General features: G+C 36.5%; 3 non-coding genes across 3 annotated transcripts; 2 read left to right on the forward strand and 1 right to left on the reverse strand.

The window, feature by feature from the left end:
- Positions 1 to 755: 755 nt before the first annotated feature.
- LOC141650064 (small nucleolar RNA R71) lies at positions 756 to 861 on the forward strand. Its single transcript, XR_012546126.1, has one exon. It is a non-coding gene; the product is annotated as a small nucleolar RNA R71 (small nucleolar RNA).
- A 16,797-nt stretch (positions 862 to 17,658) lies between these two features.
- Positions 17,659 to 17,764, forward strand: LOC141650073 (small nucleolar RNA R71). Its single transcript, XR_012546135.1, has one exon. It is a non-coding gene; the product is annotated as a small nucleolar RNA R71 (small nucleolar RNA).
- A 5,559-nt stretch (positions 17,765 to 23,323) lies between these two features.
- Positions 23,324 to 23,430, reverse strand: LOC141650651 (small nucleolar RNA R71). The gene has a single exon (XR_012546672.1). It is a non-coding gene; the product is annotated as a small nucleolar RNA R71 (small nucleolar RNA).
- Positions 23,431 to 25,472: the final 2,042 nt, after the last annotated feature.

The raw sequence follows: 25,472 nt of genomic DNA on the forward strand, positions 1-25,472 counted from the left end.
CTACTTTGGGTCCATTTCGGTTTTCGACATTTGCCCCACAAATGCTTATAAGTCTTATATTTAATTATCTTACATAATTAAATATTAATTTAATTATTTAACACTTAAATAATACAAATTAACTACTTAACCATTAAGTAATCATAAGACTATTTTATCAACATACAATGTGTCAATATTAACCCATTTAGCTAATTTTACAACCTCTTGTAAAATATAATAGCTAATTGATTCTTCCTCAAAACATATACACATATCGTATAAAATTAATTAATTAACAATTAATTAATAAATTCTAATCATTTATTATTTGAATATCTCATAATTAAATAATAAATCTCTTTGTTTCGAGTTCGTAACCCGTCATCAAATAATACATTTATATGACTAACTAAGAGTCAAATAATACAAGGAATTAATTATTTCGTATCTCATAAAAATAATTAATTTATTCTATTTGGGCGTCATCCTATAGGTGTGACCTAAAGGGATCAGCTGATCACCGCCGTCACACGACAGTAATGTCAAACTCTAGTCAGCCAATCATTACCGATTAACGATGACCAGCTGACAAATAAATAAATAAATCCCTGATATTCCTTTTACGAGATTTATTATGTAAACGCACTCATTGTGGAGGACACTACTCCAACACAATATTCTTTTGAAATCTTCTGTTGGATGAGGCGTCAAGTATAGCTCTGTGGTCATCGTACAACCCATTGTAGAACTGGTTGCACAAAAACCACTAATCAAAACCATGGTGAGGAAGAGACCTCACTAACTTCTTGAACCGACACCAAGCTTCATAGAAAGTCTCATCAGTTGCCTGCTTGAAACTAGTAATCTTACCCCTCATCTGATTAGTGCGTTGTGGAGGGAATTATCTTTTGTAGAAGGCAAGTGCGAGAGTCTCCCAGTTGGTGATACCAGCAGCAGTCCGGTCAAGATCGATCGACCACTCACGGAAATTTGAGTCGATCGAAGAAAAGGAATTAGCACTTCCTTTATCTTGTCTTGAGTTACTCCCTTTATCTTGTCTTGAGTTACTCACGGGCTGATCACCGCCGCCACACGACAGTAATGTCAAACTCTAGTCAGCCAATCATTACCGATTAACGATGACCAGCTGACAAATAAATAAATAAATCCCTGATATTCCTTTTACGAGATTTATTATGTAAACGCACTCATTGTGGAGGACACTACTCCAACAATCTCCCACTTGTCTGACACAAGTGTGCGTTACCAATTCTCTTGTCCAATAATATCTCCCACTCAATGCAAGATGTCTTTCAGGTCGTTCTTGCACGTGATCATCTCATAAAGTGGTTTCCTCGATCAGGAGAATGACTGTTTGACCGGATAATCTACTATAGATCTCATCCGAGCGTGGCCACGCATTCACAGTCATTTCTCCTCGAGTGGCCTTGAGATAAAATATGACTTAAAAGGACAATCTCGTTGACCTATTTTCTTCATTCGATACAGATCACAATGACCCAGTAAATGCTCATCCGCCTCCTTTTACGGTGCGACCTAGAACAAAAACCAAAGCCACCGGAAAACCGTACCAACTCAGACAAATAGTCACCAGTCTAAAGAATTGACTCGAAGGAATAAATAGAAATCCTCGCCACGACCTAGCAACAAAAGGACTCTACAAACGGTCCTTTGTCCGACAAATTGTCTCACAATATGCCTATGTAATCGACCAGTCATCACTATGACCATATGACGATCGAACTGTCATCTATCGCCTTACAATCTAGTCACTCCGAGACGTCACCTCATAAAGTAACTAGGGACAAAATACAATGTTAATCCAGTTCACATAATAGGGTTCGACATTGTCTTTACAACCTATTTGGAGAAAACAAAGTATATAAATTCAGACATAAAACTGAATATAACGATAAATGCAACTTATCACATATGAAATAATAAATACAATATTTTTATTATTACATATCATATAATTTACAACAGTTCTGGCATTCGTCTCAACCCCATCGAAACTACATGACTATCATGTTTAGCTTGAGACAATGGCTTGGTTAAAGGATCAGCGATGTTGTCTGCTGTCCCAACCTTACAAACTGTAATTTCTTTCCTTTCGATTAAATCTCTAATTACATGAAATTTCCTAAGTACATGTCTAGACTTGTTACTAGACTTGGGCTCTTTTGCTTGAAAAATAGCCCCAATGTTATCACAATACAAAGTGATAGGATCCTCGGCGGTCGGAACTACTTTCAGTCCCTCTAAAAATTGCCTAATCCAAACAGCTTCCTTTGCAGCTTCGAGAGGCTGCAATGTACTCACTTCCGTTGTAGAATCGCGATCACGAGACTCTTTGAAACTTCTCCAAAGCAAACCGCCCCTCCGTTCAACAAAAAGACAAAACCAGCCTGGGATTTCAAATCATCCCTATCGGTTTGAAAGCGGCATCCGTATAACCTCTTATACGTAATTGATTCTCCTCCAAACACTAAGAATGAATCTTTAGTCCTTCTCAAGTACTTCAGAATATTCTTGACGGCTATCCAGTGACTCTCACTTGGAATTTTCTGAAAACGACTCGTCATACTCAAAGCATACGAGACATCAGGACGAGAACACATCATAGCATACATAATCGATCCAACAGCGGAAGCATAGGGAATCGATTTCATGCGTTCAATATCCTTAGGCTCAGTAGGACACTGTGACTTACTCAAAGTGATCCCACTGCCCATAGGTAGAAAACCTCTCTTGGAGTTTTTCATATTGAATCGGTCAAGAATCTTATCGATATAGGCTTCTTGACTCAATGCTAATATCCTTTTGGATCTATCCCTATAGATCCAGGATACCCAAGATCGTTGAGCTTCTCCCAAATATTTCATTTGGAAGTGATTTCCCAACCACTTCTTAACAGAAGCAAGCATATCAACATCATTCCCAATGAGTAATATGTCGTCCACATAAAGAAGTAAGAAAACAACTTTACTCCCACTAAACTTCATGTATAAACATGGTTCCTCAACACTTCGAGTAAAACCATTCTGTTTAATAACACGATCAAAACGATGATTCTAACTCCTTGACGCTTGCTTAAGACCATAAATGGATCTCTTAAGTTTGCATACTTTGTTAGGATTTTTAGGATCCACAAAACCCTCAGGTTGTTTCATGAACACTTCTTCTTCCAGAAACCCGTTCAGGAAAGCGGTTTTGACATCCATTTGCCATATCTCATAATTATGAAATGCAGCAATCGCTAACATTATCCGAACAGATCTAAGCATAGCAACTGGTGCAAAAGTTTCATCATAGTGTAAACCATGAACCTGAGTGAAACCTTTTGCAACCAATCTAGCTTTGTAGACATCTTTATGTCCATCCATGCCGATTTTAATCTTGAATATCCACTTACCTTTGAAGAGGTCGAACATCTTTAGGTAAGTCAACCAGTCCCATACCGATTATCGTACATGGAATCCATTTCGGATTGCATGGCTTCGAGCCATAGCTTAGAGTCGAACTCATAATAGCATTTGCTTTATAGGTCTTGGGTTCATCACTTTCTAAAAGTAAAACCTCATAGTCACCATCTTCCTCGATAATACCAAGGTATCTATCAGGCTGGCGACTAACCCTTTCTGACCTCCTAGGTTTAGAATGAACAATAACTGATTCAGACGTAGAAGGAACATCTTTCTGTATTGTCATATCGATTTGTGGCTCATGAACTTCGTCAAGTTCAAATTTTCTCTCACTCTGTCTTCTAGAAATAAATTCTTTTTCTAGAAAAACAACTTCACGAGCCACAAACACTTTGTTCTCGTTACTATAGTAGAAGTAATATCCACAAGTTTCCTTAGGGTAGCCTACAAAAATACACTTTTCAGAACGAGGTGCAAGCTTATCGTCAGACTTACTCTTGACATAAGCATCACAACCCCATACTTTCATGTATCGCAGATTCGGGACTTTCCCTTTCCATATCTCATATGGAGTTTTGTCAGTTGCTTTAGTGGGACTTTTATTAAGTGATTGTACAGCAGATAAAATGGCAAAACCCCAGAATGACTTAGGTAACTCTGTTTGACTCATCATCGATCGAACCATATCTAATAAAGTTCGATTCCTCCTTTCAGCCACACTATTTAAATGTGGTGTGCCAGGAGGAGTTAACTGAGATACAATACCGCAGTTTATAAGGTAATCTTTAAAGTCATTGCTTAAATATTCCCCACCACGATTTGATCGTAATGCTTTAATCTTCTTATTTAATTGGTTTTCTACTTCATTCTGAAACTCTTTGAACTTATCAAAAGCTTCACTTTTATACCTCATTAAGTAGATATACCCATATCTACTCATGTCATCGGTAAAAGTAGTGAAATAGTCATGATTACCTCTAGCAGTGACTGTCATTGGGCCACAAACATCGGTATGTATTAAACCCAATAACTCACTAGCTCGAGATCCTTTTCCTAGAAAAGGTGAACGAGTCATCTTGCCAAGAAGACAAGATTCGCATGTACCAAATGATTCGAAATCAAAAGGTTTAATTACACCAGTCGACACTAGTCTTTTAATGCGCTTCTCGTTAATGTGTCCTAAGCGACAATGCCATAAATAAGATTGATCGGGATCACCTGTTTTGAGTCTTTTATTATCTAAATGATAAACATCGTTGCAAGTATCTAGAATATAAATACCATTGATTGAAATAGCTTGACTATATACAATCCCATTAAGGGAAAAAGTACAACACTTGTCTTTAATTACAAAGGAAAACCCTTCTGTGTCTAACACAGATACGGATATTATATTTCTAGATAGCGTTGGTACAAAATAACAATTATTAAGATGTAACTCCAACCCCGAAGCTAAACTAAGTACATAAGTTCCCTGAGACGGCAAGCTACTTTAGACCCGTTTCCCATTCGGAGATCGACATCACCCTTGTTTAGCTTTCTTATGCTTTTTAGGCGCTGCAAATGATTTCACAAGTGAGAACCACAACCAGTATCTAATACCCAAGTTGTATTTGAAGCATAATTTATGTCTATCATAAAAGATTCGGTTGAGAAATTACATTTCGGCTTCACAATGCCGACTTTTATGTCATCCGGTACTTTGTACGATTCGTCTCAAATATCCCTTGTTATTACAATAATTACAAGTATCTTTAAGAGGATTACCCTTTATGGATTTTGGCTTGGTAGAGCAATTCGCAATTGCTTTACCTTTGCCCTCCACCTGAACGGGCTTCTTACCTGCATTCCTCTTAAGCGCTTCTTCCCCTTCACATTAATCGCAAGCACATCTTTCCTTGTACTCCCACTCAATCCCATGTCCTTCTAAGCTTGCACAAGCAGAGAATGGAGCTCATGTAAACTCTTTCTCATGTTCGTCATATTGTAATTTACCCTAAATTGGGTAAATCCCTTGACGTGCGAGAGAGAGTGGAGCACTCGGTCCACCACAAGTTCGTCGGGGATCTTGCATCCCAACCCCTCTAAAGTTTCCACGTACTCAATCATTTTAAGTACGTGTGAACTTACAAGTTGACCATCTTTGAGGTTAGCCTCAAAGAAACGAACAGCGGTGTCATACTGAATTATTCTCGGGGCTTGAGAAAACATAATTGAAAGCCTCGAGAATACTTCATGTGCATCACGAAATTTGACACATTGCCTTTGTAAAGCAGGATCCATTGAAAAAATCAAAACATTTTTTATTGCAGCGGATTCCTTTTGATAATTTGAAAAAGCCTCCCTTACATCGGTAGTGGCCCTAGTATTAGGCGAAGGGGGAGAGAGATCGACAAGGTAACGTAATTTGCCATCACCTGCGGCAGCTAATCGAAGTTGTTCTTCCCAATCTTTAAAATTACTACCGCCGGCTTTTAATACATATTTGTCCATAAAAGAACGTAGCCATGAATCTCTAGCTATTGTGGCGGTTTCACTAGTAGAAGTCATCGTGATTACTACAAAGGAAATAAAGGAAAGATTAACATTTATCGTCTAGAAATATTTAACTTGTGAAACTATTTAACAAGTTCCCATTTATATAATGATCTCCAACTGAATTATATAAATGATTCCAAGATCCAATTTTATATACATGCATGTTATCTTAAGACGATTTTAGTAATTTATGAGATAAATTAATAAAATTGATATTATGTTACTAAAATTCGTTTTATCACATAATATAGTCTTGCATGTAAATAATCTGGTCTTAGGATGATATGGGACGAAAATTTGATTTTTGTTAAATTTTTCCATTTTTTATAACTTAAATTGGCATAAAATTGAGTAAAAATGCATTAAAATTAATTAAGAGTTAATTAAATTGGGTTGCATGTTAATTTTATGCATATTTATTTATAAATAACCACATGCATGTTCTATTTATGAGAAAAATAGAAACTTTAAATTAATGTGATTAATTTAGGTTGTTTATTAATTTTTATTTGATAAAAATGGGTAAATAATGGTTATTTTGTAAATAAATATTGATTTAATTTTAGGGATCGAAATTTCTGAATTTTTGTTAGTTATTTAGACCATATTAATATCAATTTTATTAATTTATCTCATAAATTACTAAAATCGTCTTAAGATAACATGTAAATAATCTGGTATTAGGATGATATGGGACGAAAATTTGATTTTTGTTAAATTTTTCCATTTTTTATAACTTAAATTGGCATAAAATTGAGTAAAAATGCATTAAAATTAATTAAGAGTTAATTAAATTGGGTTGCATGTTAATTTTATGCATATTTATTTATAAATAACCACATGCATGTTCTATTTATGAGAAAAAATAGAAACTTTAAATTAATGTGATTAATTTAGGTTGTTGATTAATTTTTATTTGATAAAAATGGGTAAATAATGGTTATTTTGTAAATAAATATTGATTTAATTTTAGGGATCGAAATTTCTGAATTTTTGTTAGTTATTTAGACCATATTAATATAAATTTTATTAATTTATCTCATAAATTACTAAAATCGTCTTAAGATAACATGTAAATAATCTGGTATTAGGATGATATGGGACGAAAATTTGATTTTTGTTAAATTTTTCCATTTTTTATAACTTAAATTGGCATAAAATTGAGTAAAAATGCATTAAAATTAATTAAGAGTTAATTAAATTGGGTTGCATGTTAATTTTATGCATATTTATTTATAAATAACCACATGCATGTTCTATTTATGAGAAAAATAGAGACTTTAAATTAATGTGATTAATTTAGGTTGTTTATTAATTTTTATTTGATAAAAATGGGTAAATAATGGTTATTTTGTAAATAAATATTGATTTAATTTTAGGGCTCGAAATTTCTGAATTTTTAGCTCCTGGAAATTGTTCCAAAATGTATAAAATTTTATTTTAAGTCATTTCAATTTTTATGGTTTGATTTAGAATTAAATCGTAAAAATTATCGCTTTACCGATTAAATTGTGAAATCTTTTTAAATAAATTTTAAAAACAAAATTTTTCACTTGCATGGCATTTTTGGTGTAAGACCAGAATGTTCATGGTTTTGAAATTTATTTTTCCATGAATTTTTATATTAAATGGAATTTTTGTATGATAATTGTGAATTATTATATCTTTTTTTTGTCACAATTGTGTTTTAATTCCCATATAAATTCAAGATAATTGTTGAGTATAATTATTTTGATATTAGACCAGATTAGTATGATGAGTAAGTCTTAAAATTGTTTTAAGAATTGATTATGAATTTTTATTGGTAAAAATTCCGTCAAGGCAAGCTCAAATGATCGTTGTTGGTAAGTTAGACGATTTGGCATGTCATTTTCCATAATGCATTTTATTATTCATTTAGATGAATGGTTTTTAGAATTATAATTATGTAATTTTTCCTAATATGGCCATAGGTAGAAGTTGGTATTTCCCGAAATGTAAGGGAATATATATCGACTTGTTTTGTAATTAATTGCGATTTCGTATCGCCTAATTTGTAATTAATTAATAGTTTTATTTTAATTTTATTACAAATTGTATAATAGGGTATTGTTATGTAATTTAATTATTAGTAATTAGATGAAGTTACTAAAGACGGAGTTTTCATGAAGACGGTGTTTTTGGAAAGGCGTTCCGAAATCCTAAAGAAGGAGGCCAATTTATGAAGACTCAAGGGACCAAGGAGTTGGTTTACGAAGTGTAATAATTTTAGTTAATTAGATTAACTAGGTGGCCATATTAGGACTTGTTTGTTTTAATTCTTTTATGCATTCATGCCAAATCGTCACTACATGTTTTATTTTTGTTGTTATCGATTTAATTGTCTAGCATTCACTAATTTAGTTCACTTAAAAGTGATAGACAATTAAATTGATAAGATCTCTCACATTTGTTTAAAATTGAGATTAAGCCTTACCAAATAATAACACCTATGAATCCCTTCTTCATTAGAGGTAGGTTCGGATCACCGAGATACACTCTTTTTACGTTGGGTAAGTAGGGTAATAAAAGTTATTACGCGTGAAAATTGGTTGGACTCAACGGGATAAATATGGGTTGAATCGGTCCACCGTGCCCATATTTATTCTGGGGCTAAAAGATAGATTTTAAGAAAATCCGTCAACCAAGAGTTCTAGTAGTAGAATCAGTCAAAGATATTGACTCACCAAATTTATATAAATATGGGTTGAATCGGTCCACCGTGCCCGTGTTTATATAAAATTGGATTTTGGAATCATTTATATAATTCAGTGTAAGATCATTATATAAATGGGAACTTGTTAAATAGTTTCACAAGTTAAATATTTCTAGACGATAAATGTTAATCTTTCCTTTATTTCCTTTGTAGTAATCACGATGACTTCTACTAGTGAAACCGCCACAATAGCTAGAGATTCATGGCTACGTTCTTTTATGGACAAATATGTATTAAAAGCCGACGGTAGTAATTTTAAAGATTGGGAAGAACAACTTCGATTAGTGCCGCAGTGATGGCAAATTACGTTACCTTGTCGATCCCTCTCCCCCTTCGCCTAGTACTAGGGCCACTGCCGATGTAAGGGAGGCTTTTTCAAATTATCAAAAGGAATCCGCTGGAATAAAAAATGTTTTGATTTTTTCAATGGATCCTGCTTTACAAAGGCAATGTGTCAAATTTCGTGATGCACATGAAGTATTCTCGAGGCTTTCAACTATGTTTTCTCAAGCCCCGAGAATAATTCAGTATGACACCGCTGTTCGTTTCTTTGAGGCTAACCTCAAAGATGGTCAACCTGTAAGTTCACACGTACTTAAAATGATTGAGTACGTGGAAACTTTAGAGGGGTTGGGATGCAAGATCCCCGACGAACTTTTGGTGGACCGAGTGCTCCACTCTCTCTCGCACGTCAAGGGATTTACCCAATTTAGGGTAAATTACAATATGACGAACATGAGAAAGAGTTTACATGAGCTCCATTCTCTGCTTGTGCAAGCAGAGAAGGACATGGGATTGAGTGGGAGTACAAGGAAAGATGTGCTTGCGATTAATGTGAAGGGGAAGAAGCAGTTTAAGAGGAATGCAGGTAAGAAGCCCGTTCAGGTGGAGGGCAAAGGTAAAGCAATTGCGAATTGCTCTACCAAGCCAAAATCCATAAAGGGTAATCCTCTTAAAGATACTTGTAATTATTGTAATAACAAGGGACATTGGAGACGTAACTGTACAAAGTACCTGGATGACATAAAAGTTGGCATTGTGAAGCCGACATGTAATTTCTCAACCGAATCTTTTATGATAGACATAAATTATGCTTCAAATAAAACTTGGGTATTAGATACTGGTTGTGTTTCTCACTTGTGCAGTCATTTGCAGGGCCTAAAAAGCATAAGAAAGCTAAACAAGGGTAATGTCGATCTCCGAATGGGAAACGGGTCTAAAGTAGCTGCCGTCTCTGTAGGAACTTATGTACTTAGTTTAGCTTCGGGGTTGGAGTTACATCATAATAATTGTTATTTTGTACCAACGCTATCTAGAAATATAATATCCGTATCTGTGTTAGACACAGAAGGGTTTTCCTTTGTAATTAAAGACAAGTGTTGTACTTTTTCCCTTAATGGGATTGTATATAGTCAAGCTATTTCAATCAATGGTATTTATATTCTAGATACTTGCAACGATGTTTATCATTTAGATAATAAAAGACTCAAAACAGGTGATCCCGATCAATCTTATTTATGGCATTGTCGCTTAGGACACATTAACGAGAAGCGCATTAAAAGACTAGTGTCGACTGGTGTAATTAAACCTTTTGATTTGGAATCATTTGGTACATGCGAATCTTGTCTTCTTGGCAAGATGACTCGTTCACCTTTTCTAGGAAAAGGATCTCGAGCTAGTGAGTTATTGGGTTTAATACATACCGATGTTTGTGGCCCAATGACGATCCACGCTAGAGGTAATCATGACTATTTCATTACTTTTACCGATGACATGAGTAGATATGGGTATATCTACTTAATGAGGTATAAAAGTGAAGCTTTTGATAAGTTCAAAAAGTTTCAGAATGAAGTAGAAAACCAATTAAATAAGAAGATTAAAGCATTACGATCAGATCGTGGTGGGGAATATTTAAGCAATGACTTTAAAGATCACCTTATAAATCATGTATTGTATCTCGATTAACTCCTCTGGCACACCACAATTAAATGGTGTGGGTGAAAGGAGGAATCGAACTTTATTAGATATGGTTCGATCGATGATGAGTCAAACAGAGTTACCTAAGTCATTTTGGGGTTTTGCCATTTTATCTCTTTGTACAATCACTTAATAAAAGTCCCACTAAAGCAATCGACAAAACTCCATATGAGATATGGAAAGGGAAAGTCCCGAATCTGCGATACATGAAAGTATGGGGTTGTGATGCTTATGTCAAGAGTAAGTCTGACGATAAGCTTGCACCTCGTTCTGAAAAGTGTATTTTTGTAGGCTACCCTAAGGAAACTTGTGGATATTACTTCTACAATAGTAACGAGAACAAAGTGTTTGTGGCTCGTGAAGCTGTCTTTCTAGAAAAAGAATTTATTTCTAGAAGACAGAGTGGGAGAAAATTTGAACTTGACGAAGTTCAAGAGCCACAAACGATATGACAATACGGGAAGATGTTCCTTCTACGTCCGAATTAGTTATTGTTCATTCGAATCTAGGAGGTCGAAAGGGTTAGTCGCCCCGACTGATAGATACCTTGGTATTATCGAGGAAGATGGTGACTATGAGGTTTTACTTTTAGAAAGTGATGAACCCAAGACCTATAAAGCAGCTATTATGAGTTCAGACTCTAAGCTATGGCTCGAAGCCATGCAATCCGAAATGGATTCCATGTACGATAATCGGTATGGGACTGGTTGACTTACCTAAAGATGTTCGACCTCTTCGGTGTAAGTGGATATTCAAGATTAAAATCGGCATGGATGGACATAAAGATGTCTACAAAGCTAGATTGGTTGCAAAAGGTTTCACTCAGGTTCATGGTTTACACTATGATGAAACTTTTGCACCAGTTGCTATGCTTAGATCTGTTCGGATAATGTTAGCGATTCTTGCATTTCATGATTATGAGATATGGCAAATGGATGTCAAAACCTCTTTCTGAATGGGTTTCGGAAGAGGAAGTGTTCATGACACAACCTGAGGGTTTTGTGGATCCTAAAAATCCTAACAAAGTATGCAAACTTAAGAGATCCATTTATGGTCTTAAGCAAGCGTCAAGGAGTTGGAATCATCGTTTTGATCATGTTATTAAACAGAATGGTTTTACTCGAAGTGTTGAGGAACCATGTTTATACATGAAGTTTAGTGGGAGTAAAGTTGTTTTCTTACTTCTTTATGTGGACGACATATTACTCATTGGGAATGATGTTGATATGCTTGCTTCTGTTAAGAAGTGGTTGGGAAATCACTTCCAAATGAAAGATTTGGGAGAAGCTCAGCGCATCTTGGGTATCCGGATTTATAGGGATAGATCCAAAAGGATATTAGCATTGAGTCAAGAAGCCTATATCGATAAGATTCTTGACCGATTCAATATGAAAAACTCCAAGAGAGGTTTTCTACCTATGGGCAGTGGGATCACTTTGAGTAAGTCACGGTGTCCTCACCGAGCCTAAGGATATTGAACGCATGAAATCGATTCCCTATGCTTCCGCTGTTGGATCGATCATGTATGCTATGATGTGTTCTCGTCCTGATGTCTCGTATGCTTTGAGTATGACGAGTCGTTTTCAGAAAACTCCAAGTGAGAGTCACTGGATAGCCGTCAAGAATATTCTGAAGTACTTGAGAAGGACTAAAGATTCATTCTTAGTGTTTGGAGGAGAATCTGAATTACGTATAAGAGGTTATACGGATGCCAGTTTCCAAACCGATAGGGATGATTTGAAATCCCAGGCTGGTTTTGTCTTTTTGTTGAACGGAGGGGCGGTTTCTTGGAGAAGTTTCAAAGAGTCCGTGATGCTGATTCTACAACGGAAGCTGAGTACATTGCAGCCTCGAAGGCCGCAAAGGAAGCTGTTTGGATTAGGCAATTTTTAGAGGGACTGAAAGTAGTTCCGACCGCCGAGGATCCTATCACTTTGTATTGTGATAACATTGGGGCTATTTTTCAAGCAAAAGAGCCCAAGTCTAGTAACAAGTCTAGACATGTACTTAGGAAATTTCATGTAATTAGAGATTTAATCGAAAGGAAAGAAATTACAGTTTGTAAGGTTGGGACGGTGACAACATCGCCGATCCTTTAACCAAGCCATTGTCTCAAGCTAAACATGATAGTCATGTAGTTTCGATGGGGTTGAGACGAATGCCAGAACTGTTGTAAATTATATGATATGTAATAATAAAAATATTGTATTTATTATTTCATATGTGATAAGTTGCATTTATCGTTATATTGATTTTATGTCCGAATTTATATACTTTGTTTTCTCCAAATAGGTTGTAAAGACAATGTCGAACCCTATTAAGTGAACTGGATTAACATTGTATTTTGTCCCTAGTTACTTTATGAGGTGACGTCTCGGAGTGACTAGATTGTAAGGCGATAGATGACAGGTTCGACTGTCATATGGTCATAGTGATGACTGGTCGATTACATAGGCATATTGTGAGACAATTTGTCGGACAGTGACCGTTTGTAGAGTCCTTTTGTTGCTAGGTCGTGGCGAGGATTTCTATTTATTCCTTCGAGTCAATTCTTTAGACTGGTGACTATTTGTCTGAGTTGGTACGGTTTTCCGGTGGCTTTGGTTTTTGTTCTAGGTCGCACCGTAAAAGGAGGCCGATGAGCATTTACTGGGTCATTGTGATCTCATCGAATGAAGAAAATAGGTCAACGAGATTGTCCTTTTAAGTCATATTTTATCTCAAGGCCACTCGAGGAGAAATGATCGTGAATGCGTGGCCACGCTCGGATGAGATCTATAGTAGATTATCCGGTCAGACAGTCATTCTCCTGATCGAGGAAACCACTTTATGAGATGATCACGTGCAATAACGACCTGAAAGACATCTTGCATTGAGTGGGAGATGTTATTGGACAAGAGAATTGGTAACGCACACTTGTGTCAGACAAGTGGGAGATTGTTGGAGTAGTGTCCTCCACAATGAGTGCGTTTACATAATAAATCTCGTAAAAGGAATATCAGGGATTTATTTATTTATTTGTCAGCTGGTCATCGTTAATCGGTAATGATTGGTGACTAGAGTTTGACATTCTTGTCGTGTGTGGCGGTGATCAGTTGATCCCTTTAGGTCACACCTATAGGATGACGCCCAAATAGAATAAATTAATTGTTTGTATGAGATACGAGATAATTAATTCCTTGTATTATTTGACTCTTAGTTAGTCATATAAATGTATTATTTGATGACGGGTTACGAACTCGAAACAAAGAGATTTATTATTTAATTATGAGATATTTAAATAATAAATGATTAGAATTTATTAATTAATTAATTTTATACGATATGTGTATATGTTTTGAGGAAGAATCAATTAGCTATTATATTTTACAAGAGGTTGTAAAATTAGCTAAATGGGTTAATATTGACACATTGTATGTTGATAAAATAGTCTTATGATTACTTAATGGTTAAGTAGTTATTGGTAGTTAATTTGTATTATTTAAGTGTTAAATAATTAAATTAATATTTAATTATGTAAGATAATTAAATATAAGACTTATAAGCATTTGTGGGGCAAATGTCGAAAACCGAAATGGACCCAAAGTAGTCCATATGTTCCGGTTTTTTAAAGGGCATACAAGTGTCCATTTTAGTGGATTTTCCACTTAAAATTGTCTCCCATATTTTGCTATATATACCCCACTATTCACCTCACTTCATGAGTTGAAAAAATTTGAAGAAAATTTTGGTCTCTTTGCTCTCTTTGGCCGGTTTCTCTACTTGGTCTAGAGACCAAATTTTATTCTTATTTTGTTCATCATTTTCATCTTAAAACACATATAAAAACTAACTAATAATATTATCAAAGTAATAATATTAATTAGTACATCATATATACAACTACAAGGTTACTACTACTATTAACTAGCTATTAATTTTAGTAGTATTTTGGGTTGATTCTTGGGTGCTACCTTAGGAGATTACCAATTTTGGTAATTAGTGTTCTTGGAGGATCATCCTTGTTGAATTAGCTCAAGAACAACATCAAGGAAGGAGTCCTTGAGTTGTGCACATATTTGCCTTATAGCCATGTAAGGAACTTTTGTCTTAAGATGGTTTAATACTATCTTTTATACATTTCTTTTGCATGCATGTAGATTTAGACCATTTTGTAATTAATTTGTTATTTTAATATCATAAGATGAGTATTAATATGGTCTAAATAACTAACAAGTGGTATCAGAAATAACTAACAAGTGGTATCAGAATCGGTCCACCGTGCCCGTGTTTATATAAAATTGGATCTTGGAATCATTTATATAATTCAGTGGGAGATCATTATATAAATGGGAACTTGTTAAATAGTTTCACAAGTTAAATATTTCTAGATGATAAATCTTAATCTTTCCTTTATTTCCTTTGTAGTAATCACGATGACTTCTACTAGTGAAACCGCCACAATAGCTAGAGATTCATGGCTACGTTCTTTTATGGACAAATATGTATTAAAAGCCGACGGTAGTAATTTTAAAGATTGGGAAGAACAACTTCGATTAGCTGCCGCAGGTGATGGCAAATTACGTTACCTTGTCGATCCCTCTCCCCCTTCGCCTAGTACTAGGGCCACTGCCGATGTAAGGGAGGCTTTTTCAAATTATCAAAAGGAATCCGCTGCAATAAAAAATGTTTTGATTTTTTCAATGGATCCTGCTTTACAAAGGCAATGTGTCAAGTTTCGTGATGCACATGAAGTATTCTCGAGGCTTTTAACTATGTTTTCTCAAGCCCCGAGAATAATTCAGTATGACACCGCTGCTCGTTTCTTTGAGGCTAACCTCAAAGATGGTCAACCTGTAAGTTCACACGTACTTAAAATGATTGAGTACGTGGAAACTTTAGAGGGGTTGGGATGCAAGATCCCCGACGAACTTGTGGTGGACCGAGTGCTCCACTCTCTCTCGCACGTCAAGGGATTTACCCAATTTAGGGTAAATTACAATATGACGAACATGAGAAAGAGTTTACATGAGCTCCATTCTCTGCTTATGTCATGGAAAAATAAATTTCAAAACCATGAACATTCTGGTCTTACACCAAAAATGCCATGCAAGTGAAAAATTTTGGTTTTAAAATTTATTTAAAAAGATTTCACAATTTAATCGGTAAAGCGATAATTTTTACGATTTAATTCTAAATCAAACCATAAAAATTGAAATGACTTAAAATAAAATTTTATACATTTTGGAACAATTTCCAGGAGCTAAAAATTCAGAAATTTCGAGCCCTAAAATTAAATCAATATTTATTTACAAAATAACCATTATTTACCCATTTTTATCACATAAAAATTAATAAACAACCTAAATTAATCACATTAATTTAAAGTTTCTATTTTTCTCATAAATAGAACATGCATGTGGTTATTTATAAATAAATATGCATAAAATTAACATGCAACCCAATTTAATTAACTCTTAATTAATTTTAATGCATTTTTACTCAATTTTATGCCAATTTAAGTTATAAAAAATGGAAAAATTTAACAAAAATCAAATTTTCGTCCCATATCATCCTAAGACCAGATTATTTACATGCAAGACTATATTATGTGATAAAACGAATTTTAGTAACATAATATCAATTTTATTAATTTATCTCATAAATTACTAAAATCGTCTTAAGATAACATGCATGCAAAAGAAATGTATAAAAGATGGTATTAAACCATCTTAAGACAAAAGTTCCTTACATGGCTATAAGGGAAATATGGGCACAACTCAAGGACTCCTTCCTTGATGTTGTTCTTGAGCTAATTCAACAAGGATGATCCTCCAAGAACACTAATTACCAAAATTGGTAATCTCCTAAGGTAGCACCCAAGAATCAATCCAAAATACTACTAAAATTAATAACTAGTTAATAGTAGTAGTAACCTTGTAGTTGTATATATGATGTACTAATTAATATTATTACTTTGATAATATTATTAGTTAGTTTTTATATGTGTTTTAAGATGAAAATGATGAACAAAATAAGAAGAAAATTTGGTCTCTAGACCATGTAGAGAAACCGGCCAAAGAGAGCAAAGAGACCAAAATTTTCTTCAAATTTTTTCAACTCATGAAATGAGGTGAATAGTGGGGTATATATAGCAAAATATGAGAGACAATTTTAAGTGGAAAATCCACTAAAATGGACACTTGTATGCCCTTTAAAAAACCGGAACATATGGACTACTTTGGGTCCATTTCGGTTTTCGACATTTGCCCCACAAATGCTTATAAGTCTTATATTTAATTATCTTACATAATTAAATATTAATTTAATTATTTAACACTTAAATAATACAAATTAACTACCAATAACTACTTAACCATTAAGTAATCATAAGACTATTTTATCAACATACAATGTGTCAATATTAACCCATTTAGCTAATTTTACAACCTCTTGTAAAATATAATAGCTAATTGATTCTTCCTCAAAACATATACACATATCGTATAAAATTAATTAATTAACAATTAATTAATAAATTCTAATCATTTATTATTTGAATATCTCATAATTAAATAATAAATCTCTTTGTTTCGAGTTCGTAACCCGTCATCAAATAATACATTTATATGACTAACTAAGAGTCAAATAATACAAGGAATTAATTATTTCGTATCTCATAAAAATAATTAATTTATTCTATTTGGGCGTCATCCTATAGGTGTGACCTAAAGGGATCAGCTGATCACCGTCGTCACACGAAGAATAATGTCAAACTCTAGTCAGCCAATAATTACCGATTAACGATGACCAGCTGACAAATAAATAAATAAATCCCTGATATTCCTTTTACGAGATTTATTATGTAAACACACTCATTGTGGAGGACACTACTCCAACACAATATTCTTTTGAAATCTTCTGTTGGATGAGGCGTCAAGTATAGCTCTGTGGTCATCGTACAACCCATTGTAGAACTGGTTGCACAAAAACCACTAATCAAAACCATGGTGAGGAAGAGACCTCACCAACTTCTTGAACCGACACCAAGCTTCATAGAAAGTCTCATCAGTTGCCTGCTTGAAACTAGTAATCTTACCCCTCATCTGATTAGTGCGTTGTGGAGGGAATTATCTTTTGTAGAAGGCAAGTGCGAGAGTCTCCCAGTTGGTGATACCAGCAGCAGTCCGGTCAAGATCAGTCAACCACTCACGGGCTGAGTCAGCCAGAGAAAAAGGAATTAGCACTTCCTTTATCTTGTCTTGAGTTACTCCCTTAGTAGCGGGAATAGTAGAGCAATAGTCAGTAAAGACTTCCATGTGCTTTCGCGGATCTTCACCCGCCACACCTTGGTATAGATTCCTTTCCACCAGATTTATATAAGACGGACGGATATTGAAAGTGTTACCGTCCTCAGTTTGGAGGTTAAAACCTTTAGGAATCGAGGATGCTTTGGGCTCCGAGTGACATGCAATGTTAGACATCTTTACTGGCTTGTTGGCAGAAATGAGATTGTCTTCTTCAAAAGACTGGTCTTCTGCAAATAAAATGTGTTGTAGCTCGGGCTCAAAAGTACTCAAGTCCTCCTTTAGAATTTCTCTTTGCAGACAGAGTCTATGCCGAAACAGTCTTTCTGGCTCCGAATCAGCTGGAACTAATACCGACCTGTTTGACCTGGGCATATACAACACTGAAAGATATAAATGAGAACTGTCCCAAGGAATAAAAATTCCCTGAGACGGAAAGAAATAAACGAAAACAAAAACAGATAGGGCTATTGCCTCCCCGGTAACGGCGCCAAAATTTGATACTGTCGTTTTGTACCAAAAATAAACCTAATTAAAACTAACAAAGAAGCTAGTGATAAGCAGGGCCGATCTCCACAGGAAGGCAAGATATATGTTAAGGTCCGTCTATTTAAGTCACAAAATGGGGGGGGGGGTTTGAATTTTGATTTCTAAACTAATAAAAGGTCTAAAGGAAAGAGCAGTAAAGAAAAAGCAATAAAAGGTAGAAAATATGATAAAGGTGATCAGATAAGAGAAAGCATGCCAAGATTTCGGTTCACCATGGTAGTCTATTGACTCAGCTGCAAATAGCCTAGATAATCTACTGCGAGACAGATATAGGAAAGGTCCTTCCGGTCCACTTTCTATCCTAGACATCCACTAACTTAACTTCCGTCCTCGTCAGGGTAGTCTACTGTTCATAGCAGGTCTATTTAGTCCAATCTTCTGATCCAGGAATAAATTTAACCAGATTAAAGGTAACTTAGAAGCGTGCACTCAACTAAGTCGGTATTATAGTTAAATTGCCATGGGTACAGATTCTCACAAGTAAACTATCTAGTCTATTCGCTACATCGTCACAATCCTACCATGGATTCCCTAATCCCGACATGAAAGAATTTAGCTACTCATATTACTAGTGGTGTCAACAATAATAATAATAATGAATATACTAATCGAAGGCATGATAAGATAACAATAATTATGCATAAACGAAATTAGGGCAGAAATAATTAAGAGAAGAAAACAAGAATTAAAGCAAGAAACAATGAGATAAGGATTAATAAGAGAAGAAAGATTACAATCTCTAGCAATCCGGCGTAAAGAACAAATCCACTAGCAAGAGATTAAAGGAAGAGAATTCAACAGTAGAAGTATGAAAGAGAGATTAAGAGAGTTCTTAGATGATAAAAAGCGTACTTAATAACCTAATTAATGAAAGCTTAAATAGGCAAAACAAAGTCTTTAACGAAATAAGTCCAACAAGGGTTAATTAAGCCCGTGTAATACCAAAAATTCTCGATCGAGTGATATAAAACCACTCGATCGAGGACTTCATTAGCTAATCCTCTCGATCGAGTAAAAATCCTTCTCGATCGAGGAAACCCAAATTCCAGCATTTCGATCGAGTAAAGTAAAGTACTCGATCGAACTCTTCTATCCTCCAAACCACTCGATCGAACCAAAATGCTTCTCGATCGAGTGATTTTCTTCAAGATCAGCTTCTAAATCGTCATTGACTGCTTCGTTGACCACCCTTCACGCACTTCAAGGCATGATTCTCACTCTAACATTCCCGTCTCCTCAATATGCATGCTAAATAGGACGAAAAGAGTACGGTTTCACAACTTTCAGGTTCATTTTTGCAGTTCAGACAAAACAAACCAAAGTAGCCAATTCGAGGCATTTTGCAATAAATAACGGTATAAAAATGAATAGAAATACGTGCAAAACAAGACTAAAAAGGCTATATAAAATGCACGTATCAGTTCATCTCCTGGATGTCTTCATCGGTAGGATCATAGCCTAGCCCGAAGGAGATGTTGGGGACCTTAGCCTGTTTCAAGGGAGGCAAGGTGCTCTTCAGCGGATTGAAAGGTAGGCCAGATAAATAACCCTAGCACATCAAAATGCGGTTGGCTGTGAGGTTGGAGAACGGGTCACAACCGAAGGATGCTAATTCATCGGTTAGGGCATTCAGGGCTTGGAATCCCCACATTTCGCTGTCGTCCTCCTCAATGGCTTGGGAGGCTATTCCCTTTTTCATGATAGCCTTGATCGGGGAAGCGGGAATCGTGATCGTCTTCCCGTTGAAAGGGACCCTGATTTTCTGATGAAGGGTTGAGGTGACGGCTTTGACGGCGTGAATCCAGGGGCGTCCCAGGAGCATGTTAAAGGAGGCGTCGATGTCGACCACCTGAAAGCTGGATTGTCTTTCCAAGGGTCCAGTTGCAATGGTCAAGGTGATAAGCCCCGCAACTTTACGACGAGTGCCGTCGTAGGCATGCACTCCCTGGTTAGTTGGGACCAAATCAGCTTCTTTGATACCCAGTTTGTGAGCCGTCTTGAGGGGAATGACATTAACCGCAGATCCGTCATCCACTAGAACCATAGGCACATTCTTTTTGAGGCATTGTACGGTGATGTATAGGGCCAAGTTATGGTAGGATCCGAATGGAGGGATATCTTCATCACAGAAGATGACGGGGTTGTTCAGGTCGGGGACAACCCTTGTCATATGTGCGACCACTTCTTCAAGAGAGGAGGTGGAGGGAATTGTCAAGTTTCCCAGGGCTTATAGCAAAGCCTGCCGATGTTCGAAGGATGTAGCAATCAGTTGCCAAATTGAAATTTCGGCTTTTGCTTTTTGCAGTTGTTTGAGGATCGACTTTTCGGGAACCTTGGGTTATGTGTCTGATGTGACCATAATTAGCGCATATTTAGCCCCCGAATTAGCCTTGTTTCCATGCTTTTTAGTACTTATTTGGGTCATTTCTTATCTTTAGTTCTTTGTTTTGCATATTCTTTGAGATTTTGATCCCTTGGTAGGAAAGGAGTAAGAATCTTGCATTTTCATGGCAAAACAAGACTAAATTGATCAAATCCAATGACCAAGCATCAAGGAGAGACAAGATTAGAAGGCCTTTGTACATATCATAGTGGAAGAGCAATGTTGAGGAAAGATCCTTGAGTCCCCAAGGAAATCCCCAAGGAATTTATGAAGAAAAGGGAAGAAAAGGAGAAGTTACCACGCCGATCGATCGACAATCCGAGCGGATTGTCAACAATCCGCCCGTCCCCGCCCTTGCACAATCCGAAGCGTCCCAGCTGGAATCCGCTCGGATTCCCCTCAACAATCCGTCCGGATTCCCAGAATCCGCTCGGATTCCATCGCCAAATCCGCCGTTCCGACCTCATTCCGCCCGGATTCCTTCACAAAGACGGGTTGTCTTCTTCAAGCTACGAAAAGAGAAGCCCTTCTCTCGAGAAATACCGGGTCCTCCTTGCTCAACTTAAAAAGTGTAATTACTAGTTTAGCCCTTAGTTAACCCTAATGCATCCTCCCTAATTTTCACTATAAATACCCCATTAGGCTAATTAGAGGAGCATGTTCTTCTTATCAATAATTAGTGTAGTTAATATCAATCAAATCTCTCTTCAATATTGTAATCAAGTATTAATCAAGTTTTAATCCAAGTTTTAGTTCTTTAATCTCTCTTTTGTTCATCCTTTATTTTGGGTAATTGAAGATTATTTGGGTTATTATTGGGAGATTGACAACCTCTCAATCTAGCATTCAAGTACTTCTATTATTCTTGCTTTATTATTGGAATCATTAGTAGGTATAATCTCTTAATCCCTTTTTAATTATTGCTAATTACTTTCATTTATTCATCATGTTTCACATTGTTAGTATGATTGACAACCTTGCTAGCATGATCAACATGATAATGAGTGAGTAGTCTCTTAGCTAGGGTTAATGGGTGATTAGGGGAAACCAACATGGGGAATGATTCATGCTTAAATTAATATGCTTTCATGTTTTATTTGCTTGCTTGTTTTGATCTCAACTCATGCACATGTTATATTTAATGAAATGCTAAGCCTATGAATCCTTGCATTTACTATCATCTCCTATCTTTTCAATGAGACTTGTAAGACATAACCCAACTCGAGTCTCATTAGACCATGCATGTTGTTGAGTAGGGAAGATTAAGTCGACTTGTAGGTGTTGTACAATCTAATCGATTGCCCGGGACCCAAACTTTCCTAGGATTGTAAGATATAACCCAACTCAATCCATCACAACAATAATTGCTTGCTTATAATTTGAAAACATGTTTGTATAATCATATCCCATGATTCCCCTATGACCCCATGACACCCTAGTGCCTTTAATCAATTGTTTACACCCCTTTAATTCATCTTGCTTGTTTATTTTCATTGTTATTCTAGTTTAGTAACCTTCTACATCAACCCAATTTGTGACACCCCTTAGACACCACTAGTTACAATAGAAATCTCATTTCAACTCCCGTCCCTTGGGATCCGACCTTTACTAGCGTCTTTACTAATTGTAGAGTTGCTTGTTAAGCTATAAATTGTGTTTTGATTCGACCGTGACCAACGACCACATCTTAATTTACTTGTGAATACGAAACGGACCGATCAAAAATGGCGCCGTTGCCGGGGACGGTGTTTGTTTGATTTAGATTTCCTTTTTGTTATTAGTTGTGTCTTTCTTCGCCTTGAGGAAGTAAAAATCCTCAAGGTTTGTTCTAATTGTTTTTGAGTTGTTTGATATTTTGCATGTCTAGAAGGTTACAAGGTGATTTGTTACCTTTTGACCGTGAAATCGAAAGAACCTTGACGAACAATAGGAGACTTGTTAGGAGGAATTTGAGAGGTGTTAGTGAAGTTGTTCAACCCACTAGTGAGTTTGTCAATCCTTTCGCAATAGAAGGAGAAGAAAACCCATTACACAATACCCACAAAATCCACCTACAATTCCAAAATTCTCGTCACACTCCGTACCCACCGAGGAGAATCTACCAAATGGTACTCCTACACCGCAACATCTCACCGGAAATTTTATTGCCAAGTCCGCCTTCATCCAACTAGTTGAGAGGAGCCAATTCGGGGGAATGCCTAGTGAGGACCCTCATTCTCATATGGAAACCTTTTGCGATTATTGTGATGCTATCTCTCAAACGGGCGTGACTCAAGACCAAATTAGATGGGTCTTATTTTCTTTTTCCTTAATCGGCACCGCAAAGCAATGGTTGAAGGGCCTTGATAAGGCCACCCTTGGAATAAATTCTTGGAAGAAGTTGGCTCTAGCTTTCTACAAAAAATTCTACCCACCGGAAAAGACCAACATGCTAAGAGCTCAAATTACGGGTTTTAAGCAAAGGGATGAAGAGTCTTTGTATGAAGCTTGGGAGCGGTTCAAGGGAATTTGTCGCTCATGTCCTCACCATGGACTTAGCGAATGGTTTTTGGTGCAACAATTTTGGAATGGTTTATATGAAGATTCTAGGAACATTCTCAATATGGGATCGAATGGGATGTTCACCGAGGTTGATGACAACCAAACTTGGAGCAAAATTGAAGAGATGGCAATCCACAATTCACAATATAGTAGGCCTCGCAAGGCTACTAGAGGAGGAAAGTATGAAGTGGACGCCGTTACTCAATTAGGTGCCCAACTAAGCTCCCATATCGATACAATCAACTTGAAGTTTGAGCAAGCTATGGCTAGACTTGAGGAAAACTCAAAATCATCGAAGCATCATGTCAATGCCATGACGGCATCCTCATCAATCCCAAGTGGGATATGTGAGAATTGTGGAACTTTGGGTCATGACCCAAGTGAGTGTAGAGGAACAACCGAACAAGTGAATGCTTTCCAAGCATATAAAAGTGGTACCCCTTATTCAAATTTTTACAATGAAAACACCAAGTTCCATCCAAATCTCTCATACAAAAGCCAAAATGTTCAAAACCCTCAAACAACATACACTCCACCACCCATGAGAAACCAAAATCAAAGACCCTTTTACAATCAAAACCAAGGTTACCAAAATCAAAATCCATACAATCACCAAAATGACCAAGGTTTTGATGTCCAAAAAGCGGTCCTCCAAATGCAAAAGAATCAACAAGAATTTTTCACCCAAATGCAAAAAGATAGCCAAGCAAAAGAAACCACCATCAACAACATTCTAGCTCACACCAAGATGTTGGAAACACAATTGACTCAACTAGCATCTTCAAGCTCACAAAGACAAAAGGGGAAATTACCACCTCAAAGTAATCCCCCTAGACATGAAACGGTTAGTGCCATTCACTTGAGAAGTGGTACAAGGTATGAAGCACCGAAGAAGCAAGTTGAGGATGAAGTTGTGGAAGCTAGTGAAAAGGAAGAAATTGTGCAAAACTCCAAAGATGGAGAATCATCAAAAGAAGAAAGTTCAAAGAAAAATGAAGACAAGGCCAAAGAGAAGGAGCCCATTGTGATTAGACTTCCTTTTCCAAGTCGTCAAGCCAAGCCCAAATTTGATGATCAACTTGGAAAGTTCATGGAAATTGTGAAAAATTTAGAAGTCTCAATTCCTTTCACGGAATTAATCAACCACGTTCCGGCCTATGCAAAGTACATGAAAGATATCCTCACAAAGAAGAAGTCGATCCGGAAACTTGAGACTATCGCCTTCACTAAGGTGAGTAGTGCAATACTTCAAGGGAGTTCACCTCCAAAGTTAAAGGATCCGGGAAGCTTCTCAATACCGTGTACCATTGGCGACACAACGATCAACAAAGCCTTATGTGATCTAGGGGCTAGTGTGAGTGTCATGCCGTACTCGGTGAGTAAAAGGTTGGGAATGGGAGAGCTTAAATGCACCAACATCACACTCCAAATGGCCGATAGATCGACGAAGACACCGTTAGGGATATGGGAAGATGTCCCCGTGCGAATTGGGAAGTTTTTCATCCCGGTGGACTTTGTCATTGTTGATATGGAGGAAGATTCCAACATTCCAATCATCCTAGGAAGACCTTTCCTACACACCGCGGGTGCGGTGATTGATGTGAAACATGGAGAGCTCACTCTAGAAGTGGGAGATGAAAGCATAACTTTTAATCTTGACAAGACCATGAGAGCTCCTCGTTTGCATGAGCCATGTTTCATGATTGATCATTATAGCCGAAAAGATGAAAGGAAGAAATCGGAACTCCAATGGAGAAAGAAAATTGAAGATGCTCCATTCAAAGAGCAAGTGAATTGTGACAAGGAGAGCTTGCAAAGCTCATCAAAATCAACCAAGGAAGAAGAGGATGGCCTCATTGGCCAAGAGAAGAAATTGGGAGAGTTGTCTCCATCTAAGCAAGAGATTTTCAATGATCAACTCAATGAAATTTGTGGTCTTTGGGACGACGAGTTTGAAGGGATTTTTAATCCCTACATTGGGCATGCCATCGATCATGATCAACAACAAGGGCCACGGTCTATTGAGGACCTCCACC

Source organism: Silene latifolia, chromosome 3, assembly GCF_048544455.1.
Source record: "Silene latifolia isolate original U9 population chromosome 3, ASM4854445v1, whole genome shotgun sequence".
NCBI classification, from domain to species: Eukaryota; Viridiplantae; Streptophyta; class Magnoliopsida; order Caryophyllales; family Caryophyllaceae; genus Silene; species Silene latifolia.